This window comes from Aedes albopictus, chromosome 2 (genome assembly GCF_035046485.1).
Source record: "Aedes albopictus strain Foshan chromosome 2, AalbF5, whole genome shotgun sequence".
NCBI lineage: Eukaryota > Metazoa > Arthropoda > Insecta > Diptera > Culicidae > Aedes > Aedes albopictus.
Window position 1 is genome coordinate 155,512,872 of NC_085137.1, and position 13,158 is coordinate 155,526,029.

The window sequence follows — 13,158 nt, forward strand, 5'->3', positions numbered from 1 at the left end:
ACCTTCTCAAAAATATTTTTTTTTGAAAATTTTCCGCCTGTTCGGGCATAATTTTTACGGCTTTTCTTTCTGAATTTTCTCAATAGTGGAAAATTTAGAAATTTTTCTTTCGTTTTCATTAAAAAACTTTATTTCTACGGTGCTTCCTTCTTGAGTTATGATTTTTCAAAGAAAAGGCTCATATGACACATGTTTTACATTTTTCAACAAAATTGGCCATAACTGAAAACCGAAAAAAAGTGCATGCCAAAAGTTTCAGCGATCTAAGCTTATAAAATTACCTTCTCAAAATTTTTTTTTTTAATTTTCCACGAGTTCGGGCATTGTTTTTTCGGCTTTTCTTAACGAATTTTCTCAACTGTGGAAATTTTTTTCCAGTTCATATTTTTTTTGGATTTCTGAGAAAATTTGCTTTTATTTTCTAAAATAAACTTTGTTTCGAGTTATGATTTTTCAAAGGGGAAAACAAAAAAAATCCACCTGAGTTTTCCGGGAAAATAGGCGACCCTGTTTTTTTTCTCATTTTTTTTGTTCATATATTCATGAGCCCTGCCTGTGGAAAAATTTTCATGAAAATCTGAGACCCTTCGGGCAAATTTGTACGATTATAAAAAATCCTCTTATGTCAGTTTCCCTTAATCAACAATCGTTTGCATTCGCCAAAAAAAAATACTCTTACACCCAAGTGCACAATTCATACAAGAAGCAAGTTTGAACAAGGTGCAAAAATTCTCACGAAGCAGAATTAAGACATATGCCCCTTCATCCACACTGGTAAAGTACCAAATGATGATGGGTGAAGGGGGCCAAACCAGCACGAAAGTTGAGTTGTAAGTGAGCAATCTAGAATATCATATTTATACAAGGAAAAGCCACTTTCGGCAAACGAAAACTCACCTAGTCACAGGGCCATACCCCGTACGTACGTACGGGAAGTGAGGAGCGCACTACATGTGCATGTTTAACTCCCGTCATATTTGAATATTTTATTCTCAGTTTTTCTTGGAGCTTTCTTTACGTTTGCCTGTGCCAGAAGGTACCTGCTGTAGCTGCCTAGTGCACGCCATATAAACGGTTGGTTGGTTGGTAGAAGGATTCCACTTGAGATGACAACCTCCGTCGACGGTTTCTGAGTGTTGCACCACCGCACCGTTACGAAAAAATGGGGTAATGGGCGAGGGCGGCGGTTCGTTTTAGCCTGGGGAAAATTCTCGGAAGATTCTTCAAGAGCACACTTGAGGGACCCGTAATGGCATGTTAGAGCGAACAGTGGGGGCTTAATGTAAACACACTAGTAGCATATAATGGGTTCTTGGAAGTACGAACCAAACCTCGTACTGGTAGTTGGTTTGATGTTTGAAATGGAAAATCACGGATTTTGGTCTCATGGTAATGACAGAGATTTGCAAGTGCAAGCATAAGCTAGAGCAAACAGTAACTTGTGTAATCAAATTTAAAACATTCTCTTAAACAATGAAATGTATGAGAATACGCTTCTTTGAAGAAGTAAAAATTTCCCTTTTTCGTTCATGGATAATTTTATTTCTAGAGCCAACTTTAAAGACTTTTGTGAGCTTTCATTTTTTGCCATTCATTTACAAAAATTGTTCTTTCTAATATTGATCACTACACTCAGCGAAGTAAACTACCGAAATTCATCAAAATTCCTTATGAAATTTAGCCATAACTGTAAAGTATGGATGCCATAAGAATACCTTATGAAAATTGAACATTCTTATTATGACCTAATTACATATGATAAACTTATGAAAAGAGCAGAAAAATCGTAAAATGATGCAGACTGGAATCGATCCATGAACGTCGAGATCACTGAGCTCGTGCCCAACCCATGCGGCTATCGACGCTTGAGAATATCGTCTTGCTAAATGTGTATATAAAAGCCAAACAGATATTTTGCGTCATATACCGACCTTATGAAATTCAATCTAGTCGTTATGAATTGTTTAAAGGCCATTTCATAAGTTAGACCTTATGATTATCTTAGGTTTATTTGCCTGAGTGTATACTTCCTACTAAAATGTAATAAAGCCACCCATAGATAGGTATGTGTTAAAAAAAAATCAGCAGTTTGGTTGAAGCTTTCAAGAGAGAAACATCGTTACGCCGTTTGCTCTTCAAGCTAAATCCGTTTTTTTTCATATCGTGGAACCCCAGTGAAATTCAACCAGTGGTTGGTGAAGCAAATAGAATTTTTTTTTTCTGAAGGACAGGTGGGTGACTCAAACAATACATACCCCCACCGCTACGGTGCATGAACTGTTTGAAGTTCGGTCTTAAGAGAACTGTCTGCAAAGGAAATCAAATTTGTGCCGTGTATGTCGTGAAGATCATCATGCTCTATCGAAGGAGTGCCCACCCGAGCAGAAGGGAATAGCAACAGCATAATATAATGTGTTATTTTGGAAAAATAACTGAGTAACAGAAAGAGTTATTTTCATGTTATTTACATAACATATCCTGTTCTAAACTTGTCTGTCATAAGCGGCAAAATAACAAAAATTATAACAAAAAAACCCTAATTAATCCACCTAGCGGTGATGGCGCCTTTCTCGTGCCTTCGAAACCCCATTTCAATAAAACTCAAGCGAAATGTTCAAACAATTAACAGAAATCCATTTCATGATACCAGAAATCATATCGTTTATCTGGCTTTTAATGTTTGAGCCTCAAACTCTTAAGAAAAAGACGCTATCTTGAAGTTGAAGCTGCCATTTAGGATTTAAGATTGCCATCTTGGATGTTCTGGTCGCCATTTTTGGCGTCCAGGCATCTTCCCTACGAAAAAATATACTTAATTAAACAGCCGCCATCTTGATTTTCGACCAATATCTTGGATATTCAAGTCGCCATTTTTTGACTCCGGACAGCTTTCCCATACCAAATATACCTATATTGCATGGTTTTAGAGCCTTAAACTTCTTTGAACAGACGCCATCTTGAATTTGAAGCCACCATCTTGGATTTCAGACCGCCATCTTGGATATTCTAGTTGCCATTTTAGGAGTCCAGACATCTTCCACATATCAAATATTCCCATATAGCATGCTTTTAAGAGGCTAAATCTCTATTAAACAGCCGCCATATTAAATTTTGAGCCACCACATTGAACATTTTGCTGCCATCTTGAATTTTGGGCCGACATCGTGGAGCTTCTGGTCTCCAGTGTTGATTTCCGCACAAAACTCGCCAACCATGCTAAAGGTTACAAAAATCGCCGCAGTTTGATGTATCGCATGATGGGGACTGTTTCAGAAATTATAAATACACTAACGACTAACTGCCATTTCAATTTGAGCACAATATCCAAAAAAGTTTCTTCTAACTCTTATAGTAATCATGCTAACGAAGCAAATAATACCAATTTCGTTGATGTTTCTGGTAAAAGTTAAAAAATAGGGCTCCGTAAACTGGATGATTAAAATTTGAAGTTGCACAAAGTGGTCAAAAAATGTAGCATAGTAGAAAAGAAAAAAATCTCACAGATAAAATATTTAATTTCCATACACATAAAAAATTTCTGTAACGATAATAAAAGATATTTCTCGATTGGTAAGAGTAATTTTTACTGGAATATTTGACCAACAACAACCATTCCGGGCCTTCTCAATACAATTTTTTTTGTTTCAAATTTCTCAACAACACCAGTAGCAACAAACGTTAAGCAAACGAATGTCTCAATTACTGCTTACCGCATTCGTTTTTATGGTATGACAAGGTTTGGCATCTGAAGGATCGAATGAGCTGAAAAAATAATTTTGTTTAGATTAAATGCGTTCAGGAAAGCTAAGAAACTGTGTGGTAGTTCATATGTTTCGTAGAAAACCTTAAAAAATAAGAAACTTGATCTCCGAAAAAATGTTGTGGAAATGCCTTTATTGATTTTTTCCAAATTTTAATCAAGGCATTCCTTAGACAACTTGTTGAGAAAGCGAACGTGATAAAAAATTAGATAATTTTCGTATTTAGTGATAAATATTGTTGAAATCATTAAAAAAACACCTTTGTGCAAATGCAAATTTGAAAAATTAAGTTATTTGTTAGAGAACTCGACTGTTTTTTTAAATATAAAGACAATTGAAAGGAAATATAAAAATATGGAGTACAATATGCTAGCAGTTTGTAAAAATCTTTAGAATAATTCATTTAATTTAATGAACAAAATGTATTTATAATTTCTGAAACAGTCTATAGTTCAGATTTATATACGGCCAGTTCTACCGGTGCTGGTCCGGATAACTGAAATGGCCATAACTCCGGAACGTCTTGGCCGATCTGGATCATTTTTAATAGCAAACAATTCCGGTAAGATTCAAGCTAAGATCCGAAAAAGCGGCCAATGGGAGGTGCCTTAAAAGTGAGTGAACTTATAATGCGCACATACATACACACATACAGACATAATCTTAAATCGTTGAACTGAGTTGATTGATACATGCGACTCGATCCTCCGAGCCTTTTTTCGAAAAATCGTTTTTTGAGTGAACATATAGTTTTTTAGTACACTAAGTGTACGAGAAAGCTACTACTTTCGAGCTTTTTAGCTTTAGTTATCTAACTAAACCAATAGATTCCAAGATCTTTTTTGGCAGCAAATTTAATAATCTTTCAAATGCGATAAGTTTGACCATTTTCAAGTTATAGCCAGTTGGAGACAAGCAAAGTCAAAAACATCTCTCTCTTCTCTCTTCTTGGCGTAACGTCCTTATTGGGACAAAGCCTGCTTCTCAGCTTAGTGTTCTATGAGCACTTCCAGAGTTTTTAACTGAGAGCTTCCTCTGCCAATGACCATTTTGCATGCGTATATCGTGGGGCAGGCACGAAGATACTCTATGCCCCAGGAAGTCAGGGAAATTTCATTTACGAAAAGATCCTGGACCGAGCGGGAATCGAACCCGTCACCTTCAGCATGGTCATGCTGAATACCCGTGCTTTTACCGCCTCGGCTATGTGGGCCCTTCGTCAAAAACATCTAAAGTTCAATTACTACGTAACGGTTGAGACTTGACCATATGCGTAAAACATTTTTTTCACCAGTCTGAACCTGTTTGCTTGCTAACGTTTATGAGGTTATCAAAAAATCCTAGCTTTGCTGTGTCGCATACATAGGTTCAGTAAAATTTTATATTTAACTGCTTTCGGAGGGACACCCGGAACTGGTTACGGCACTACCTGTCCCTAATGTGGTCCAACCCTATTTGGGTATGGTACTCTTTTAAACTTGGAGACATGTTTCGGGACCCCCGGAACCGGTTCCGGACAACTACCGGAACTGGTTACGGCACTACCGGCTGTCTCCAATGTGGTCCAACCCTATTTGGGTATGGTACTCTTTTAAATTTGGAGACATCTTTCGGGACCCCTGGAACCGGTTCCGGACAACTGCCGGTTCAGACATGGTCTGATTCTGTTTTCCTGCTAACCGTTCATCAGGTTATCGAAAATTCCGCTGTTCGATGTTTCGCATGCAAGGGTTTGGTACTCTTTTAAATTTGGCCACTTCCGGTGAGACATCCGGAACCGGTTCCGGATCACTACCGGTTCAGATATGGTCTGATACACATTTTCCTGATACCGTTTCTCAGGTTATCGAAAATGCCGCTGTTTGATTTGTCGCATGCACGGGTTTAGTTCACTTTTATATTTGGAACTGGTTCCGGAATACAACCGCCTGTCTCTAATGTGGTCCTAACCTATTTCTTTGATAACCAGTCATCAAGTTATCAGAAAAGCCGTTATTTGTTGTATCGCATGCATGGGTAAGTTACTCTTTTATATTTGGCCACATCCGTCGGGACCCGCGGAACCGGTTCCTGAACACTACTGGTTCAGATATGGTCCAATATTGTTTTCCTGCTAACCGTTCATCAGGTTATCGAAAATGCCGCTGTTTGATGTGTCGCATGCATGGGTTTGGTATTCTTTTATATTTGGTCACTCACGGTGGGATATCCGGAAGCGGTTCCGGAACACTACCGGTTCAGATGTGGTCTAATATTGTTTCTCTGCTAACCGTTCATCAGATTATCGAAAAAGCCGCTGTTTGATGTGTCGCATGCATGAGTTATGTTCAATTTGATATTTGGCCACTTCCGGCGGTACACCCAGAACCGGTTCCGGAACACTACCGGTTCAGATATGGTCTAAGACTATTTTCCTGCTCACCGTTTATCAGATAATCGTAAATGCCGTGGTTTGATGGGTCGCATGCATGGGTTTGATGCATGTTCATGTCTGGCCCATTCCAGGGGTACCGATCCGGAACACCTAAATGGCCATAACTCCGGAACGGCTGGACCGATCCGAACCATTTTCAATAGGAAACAATGGGACCAGATTCTGCGTCGAATGAACCGTTGATCGTTAAAATCGGTTGATATTTACTATCTAAAAGTGAGGTGACCTTTTTTTGTACACATACACACACAGACATCATCTCAACTCGTCGAGCTGAGTCGATTGGTATATGAAACTTGCCCCTCCGGGGGCTCTATCAAAATTTCATTTTTGGAGTAAACATATAGCCTTTCGGTACACCTTGGTGTACGAGAAAGGCAAAAATGTTCCTGGAAGACCTGTTTAATAACATGTTTTGTTAGTTTCAATAACAACTTAATAACAGCTTTTTTTTCAAATATTTCAATAACAAATTTTGATATGAATAAGTTATTGATAACAATCTGAAAACAAAATTTGCTTTTGTTTCTGTTGCGGATAGGAACTCCTCCAAAGTCCCATATGAATTCAATGGGATACGTAACAATAGCGTCTATTGTTAAATGTTTCATTCATAACTGGGACGCTATTGTTGTCGCAAGCGATTTATTATCGAAAACAGAGAGAAACAATAGTTTTCGTTTATTTCCAAACAAGTTAAGATGAAAAACTACTGACGTTAACAAGCCATTTATTAGGTGGTTCATTGTTTATTTGGCGAACGGGGTATAGAAAACACTGTGCCTTGTTCGAGTCAGATTAAAACTATCTTTCACAAGAGGTACCTAGTGTGTTTATAGGGTATTGGTTCCCTTATTAAGCATGTGGCTCCCATTTTCATCCTACGAAAAACAAGGGATTGGAGCGCTGTTTGTTTTGTTTCTTATTTTTGTATTTTTTGTTAGAAGTGAGCACCCATGTAAACACAAAGAACGGAATCAATCGGTGCCGTAATCGCTTGTTTTCGAATAGGATGAATATGGGTGCGTGAGATTACTGATGGCACACATACCCTATACAGGTTTGAGGGCATTGCCTCTTTTGGTCAAAAATAGATTTCTATGGTCTATACAATTCAGTTCAATTGTTGAAATCAAAATACGGTAGCCAGACGGGCTGCTATTATAATTTTAGAGCGTTCGGGCGAGATGATTCGTCATCGACTGGAGATGTCGCATCGATGATGACAATGATGATGCTACATTTATAAGATTAATTTACATTATTACCTCATTGATTGACACATTTATCCAAGTGAATCTAAGTGGGATCGATGCAGTGGAATCAATAAAAATAAAATGTCCAAAAATAATAATCAATAGAGTTATTCTTCTTGATGACTTATTTTTTTACATTTTTGTCGAAAAAGTGTTGTTCGTCCTTGAATTCCACCAGTTGATCCAAAATGTTTCATAAAATGGCCAACACTCTATTACACTCTCTATATTCATATTCATACTTAACTGAAATTGGGACAAAAAAAAACAGTGCTTATAAAACAAAAGGCTGATAAGTTGGCTCTGTCACAGTTAAAACGTAATGTCAGAAAGAAGAGAAACTGATGACAAAATAATATTTTCTCTTACAGTTCCTCACGGAATGATGTGAACAACGAAAATCTCGAATGGTGTAGTTTTGACTGCAAAGCTAGTTATGTTGTAATTAGAGGGTCTTGCCCGGGATTTCCCGGGACAAAAATCCCGGGATATCCCGGGATCTGAAAAATCCCGAATCCCGGGATATTTTTCAGAAATTCCCGGGATTTCCCGAAAATAAAAAAAATGGCAATACTAAAACAAATATTTTCCCTTTGAAATCTTCTTTTTGTCAATGTTTCCTTTTTTCCATCCAATTCTACGCTATCTGTCAGGTATAATTTATTTCTACTTAAATCAAGTTTAGATGAAAGTCCAACTAATTAAACCAAAGATATTGTGGCTGAATTTATGTCATTCATTTTTCATTTTTTTACTTATTCGTTTATTTGGAAGGCTCGGGTGCCACATGGACATAACTGAGCCGAAATATTTTGTTTTATGGGCTTCGTGGTCGAGCGGTTAGCGGCGTCAGTCGTTTAGATGTCTCGTAAGCCTCGGAGTGTGGGTTCCGATTCCCGCTCCAGTCGGGGAAAACTTTTCGTCAAACGGAAAATTCTCCACTGGGTGTTATATGTGTTGTCCGTTGTCGAATGTTTGTACTGTTCAGTCTGTGGAGGCCGTAAGGTCGAAGACTGTCTTTTTTTTTTACATTGATTTTACATTTTACAATTTATTACTGCCTTTCCATTTTTCATTTATGTGGCGTTACATTACAATTATAATCAAACTGAATCAACAGACAGAATATCGTAATGTGAAATAAAATGATTTATTTTAAGCTAGATTGTTCTGGTAGTATTCTTGGAATTTATGGCAATGTTCAACATTTTTACAATATGTGAAATATGTCAACTGTTGCAAATATTTTTAGATGTTTCTGGAGTTATCCCTTAAGAATACTATGTTGTTCAACAGCCCTGATCAATTTTGCTTGCACATTTACGTTTAAATTATGAGGAAAATTCGCAGAATTTTCAAAAGAAAACGGATAAACAATCCCTAACCTCTGCAGGACTTTGACAATCTTTAATATATTTGTTGACGATTTTGTAAAGATATTCGTTGAGACATTTTGTTCTTAAGTCAAGGCGAAATTTTCTGCGGAGCTCATTTCAACAATCACTAGAGATAATACAACAAGAATTAATTTTGACAAAATTTCTAAGAGAAATCAGTAATTTATTTACAAGAAGGAACAGCACACCGTTCTTAGATCTTCAGCAGAAATTTTTGTGATGATTTATGGCGAAAGACAGAGCGATATCGAATTGCAAAAAAAAAAATAAATAAATCGTACAATAAAATCGAAGAATATAATTTAATACCTTGTCATCCTGCCAAATAAATCGAAAAAAAAAACAAAGGACTTTCGGGATAGAAATGTTGAAATGGAAATCATAAATAAATTTTCGAAAGAATTTTATAAGGATTTTTTTGAAGATATTCATATCAGTTTAACAAGAAGTTTGTTGAGAGGGTCTGTCTTAAATTATTCAGGATTTTTTTCACAGTTTCTTCAATGTATTTCAACAAAAAAACTAATCGAAATTCTGAAATGTTAACATGAATGTATATCCACATATAATTGAAATAGTCACACATTTTCTTAAAGAAAAAAAAAAACAAAATGCGGACAAATAGTATCTTGAGAAATTGCCGTTTGAAATTTTCAAATCACCATTCTAACACTGCCATTTTAATTCCCTCATAAAATTCTCAAACAGAATTCATTCACGTCTCAGGGTGAATTATAAGGGATTACTCTGGAAATATCATCAAGTTCTGTCAAAAAATTCCTTCGGATAAGTAAGGCAGCAGTTAACCTATAGCCCAAGTTAACCTATTGCGGAAGAAGATGAACTTTATTTGAAAATTTTCAAATACCTTTGAATGTCTCCAAGTGCCCTCACACAATCAAATGTCTATGAAATATGTATTTTCTTTCAAATGTAATGGTTATTAGTTGATCGAATTTAATTAAAAGTGCTTAAGAAATCGTTCCATTAACTTTTTCATCGTTTTTTAGAAAACTTAGATTTTTCCCGGGATCCCGGGAAATCCCGGGATTTGGAAAATAAAAATCCCGAATCCCGGGATTGTTTTCAGTCCGGGAAACAAGACCCTCTAGTTGTAATATTAATGATCAAATGTTTGTACAGTCTCAATGACACAATAATAACTGAACTTGTGCTACAACATAACATGTTATTGAAATGTAATTTAAAGAAAATATACCAAGAGCACGATCATAACAAAATAAGATCGCCCAACAGAACATGTTATGGAACGGTGAAGACTTAGTAAGTTAATAATAGCAACCCGAGATATAAAAACAGGTTTTGTGATTCCGTTGTTATTATTTTGATATTTTCCTCTGCTCGGGCAGTGTACCAGGATGAACTCGGAAATTCAACGCATGAAGATCACCGAGAAGATCACGTACCGCGAAGCCTGACAAAAACGAAGACAACAAGCACCGGACCCCAACCCACCAAGGCTGAGGCAGTCATTCTCCAGTCTATTTAAACCCCCGCGCAATGCAGTAGAACAACAAAAGAACATTGTATCGTTTAACCGTTCAAATGACCCATGAGCGGCGTCGGTGGTGTAGTGGTAAGCGTGGTTGCCTCTCACCCCAGTCGGTCTAGGTTCAATCCTAGTCGACGCCGTCGGTATTTCTGAGACAAAAATATCTGATCACGCCTTCCCTCGGATAGGAAGTAAAGCCGTAGGTCCCGGCCCATGTGTTGATGGATTCGATATGTAGGGTGTCAGGTGTGTGTGGATGTCTCCCTGACCGTCCGTGTTTAGGCTTAGTACCAGAAATAGGCGGACGTTAAACTAGAGCTGATGCCGAACGGTGTCGGCTCGCCAGAAATAAGAAGAAGAAGAATGACCCATGACATCAAAAAAGAAGGTAACTCATCCAACTATGAACCTAACCCTGCAACGCCCGGCATCGAGCCGAGCAACCAGCATCACTCAGATGAGTTCCACGATGACCACACCAACACAACCAAATAAGGAACCACAATCTCAAAATGAAGACAGTTTCTCATTAACGAAAGGTAGCACTTACACAACAACTAACACACCAGAAGAAACAGAAATAAATCATGCAAACTCTAACACAACTAGAACTGTTGAAAATGCTTTGACATCCATGTGCACAACAGAACATGTGCTCGATGAACAAATTGAGATTTGAATTATGAAAAGAAATCCACGTATCCACGACTCACGACTCCCAATTCGTTAGACGGGCGCTTCTATTCCTTCAAGCTACGGAGTCACTCGACTATCTCCGTCGCCAGCAGGCCTAGAACTGAACTCGATATCGAATTTCAGCAACGCTTTTTTTTCTGAAGTTCTTCCAATTAGTTTTTGAAATAAAATTCCCCTTTAAGAAAACCTGCGGAAATTCCTCCAAGGGTACATGAAATTGTTTCTACGGTTCCGTCTGAAATATCCCCTTAAAGATGTTTCAGCAGTTCTTTCAGAAATTGCACAAACAATTACTGGAGGTTTTTTTTGCACTTCTAAAAAAAATCCTTGAGGACTCCAGAAGATACCAGAAGACATTTTTGAAAATGTTTTGGAAGGTTTCCTGGACTGAAATAATCTTGGGAGTAATTCCTGGATTAATCGTTGCTGTTATACCTGTAGGAATTCCTTGAGATATCTCTGAAGCAAATTCAGAAAAAAAATCCATGTTTATCCCAAACACGTCTTTTTTCCTCTTTAAAATATGGAAATAAGTAAACCGTCAATGTAATTTTTGCTTGGAGGCTAGGCAACCGTGTGCAACATACAGGGGATAGGTAAAATGATCGGGACAGGCAAAATTTTCACTTTTCAAAAAAATTCCAATTTGCTGTAACTTTTCGAGAAGTGCACCAAATATTCTCAAATTTTCACTGTAAGTTGATCAACTAGTTGTGTATTAGTGGACAACATTTGGAAAAGATCGGGGTATTCTGCACGAAGTTATAAGCATTTTAGAAAAAGGTAGAATTATTCGATAGCCAACTTTGAGCTGTTATATCTCCGGATTCAATGAACCGAATGCAATGAATTTTTGTCCATTTATGACTTATATAATGAGCTCTGAAAAACGTTTGACACAACTTGAAATTATTAACAAGAGAAAAAGTTATGGCGATTTCGTTAATTTTATGATTTTTTGGTAAATTGGTCTATTTTTAATATGCATCTCATTACTTTTTAATGAATTTTCGCCTATGTTGTTACTTTCTTTCAAAACATATCTGTATTCAAGAGAATCAGAGGGTATTAAAATGAACTAAAATTAGCATCTTGAATTTTGAAACGATGATGAAATTTAAGAAAATTTGGTGTTTTTATAGAAAAAATAATCTAATCGTTATAATTTTCTTCCGTGTTAAGAATTTATAGTTATAACAAAATTTCATTGCATTCGGTTCATTGAATCCGGAGGTATAACAGCTAAAAGTTGGGTATCCAATAATTATACCTTTTTTTAGAATCTTTATAACTTCGTATAGAATAGTTCGATGTTTTCTAAATTTTGTTCACATAGTTGATCAACTAACAGTGAAAATTTGAGAATATTTGATGCACTCATCGAAAAGTTACAGCTTTATGAAATTTTTTTGAGAAGTGAAAATTTTGCCTGTCCCGATCATTTTGTCTATCCCCTGTAGTTGCCCCATGTGCTATGGGAATCCCTATTAACATGGGACAAATATGCTGCACACGTCAGTATAGCTTTCAATCTTGGGAGGAAGTGTTTAAAAACATCACAAAAACATAATTGAAAGGTACAAACTGATTACACTCATTTGAAGAGGGTATTCTGCTTAGATGGTCCGAAAAGCTGGTTCAAGACCAAAAATGTAATGAATTACATTTCCAGCTCTAGCGCTGGTCCAAGTGTGAAAATCAATTCAGTTAAAGCCGTTAATATTCTTGATAATGTCAAGAAAATTATACGGCTTAAAATGATCGGATTTTTGCACTTGAACCAGCGTAATAGCTCGCAATGCAATTTACTCATTTATTGTGTTGTTCCACTTCAGCTCGAAAATGAGTGTGCTCGTCACAGAAGCGTCAATCGCCCTCCCACTATCTAAGGATCCATATCATTGATATAAATTCCTCGCATTATTAGAGACTTCAAACACCTAATTGCGAGCTGCAGACAATTTAATATATTGGAAAACCCTGATTCTACCACACTTCAAACAAGAATTAATCTCGTGGTTTGACCTGACCTGTCCTGAACTCGCCACAAGTAAGCACCAATAAATTCATCTCTCCTATTCGCTTTATGATTTCACAAGAT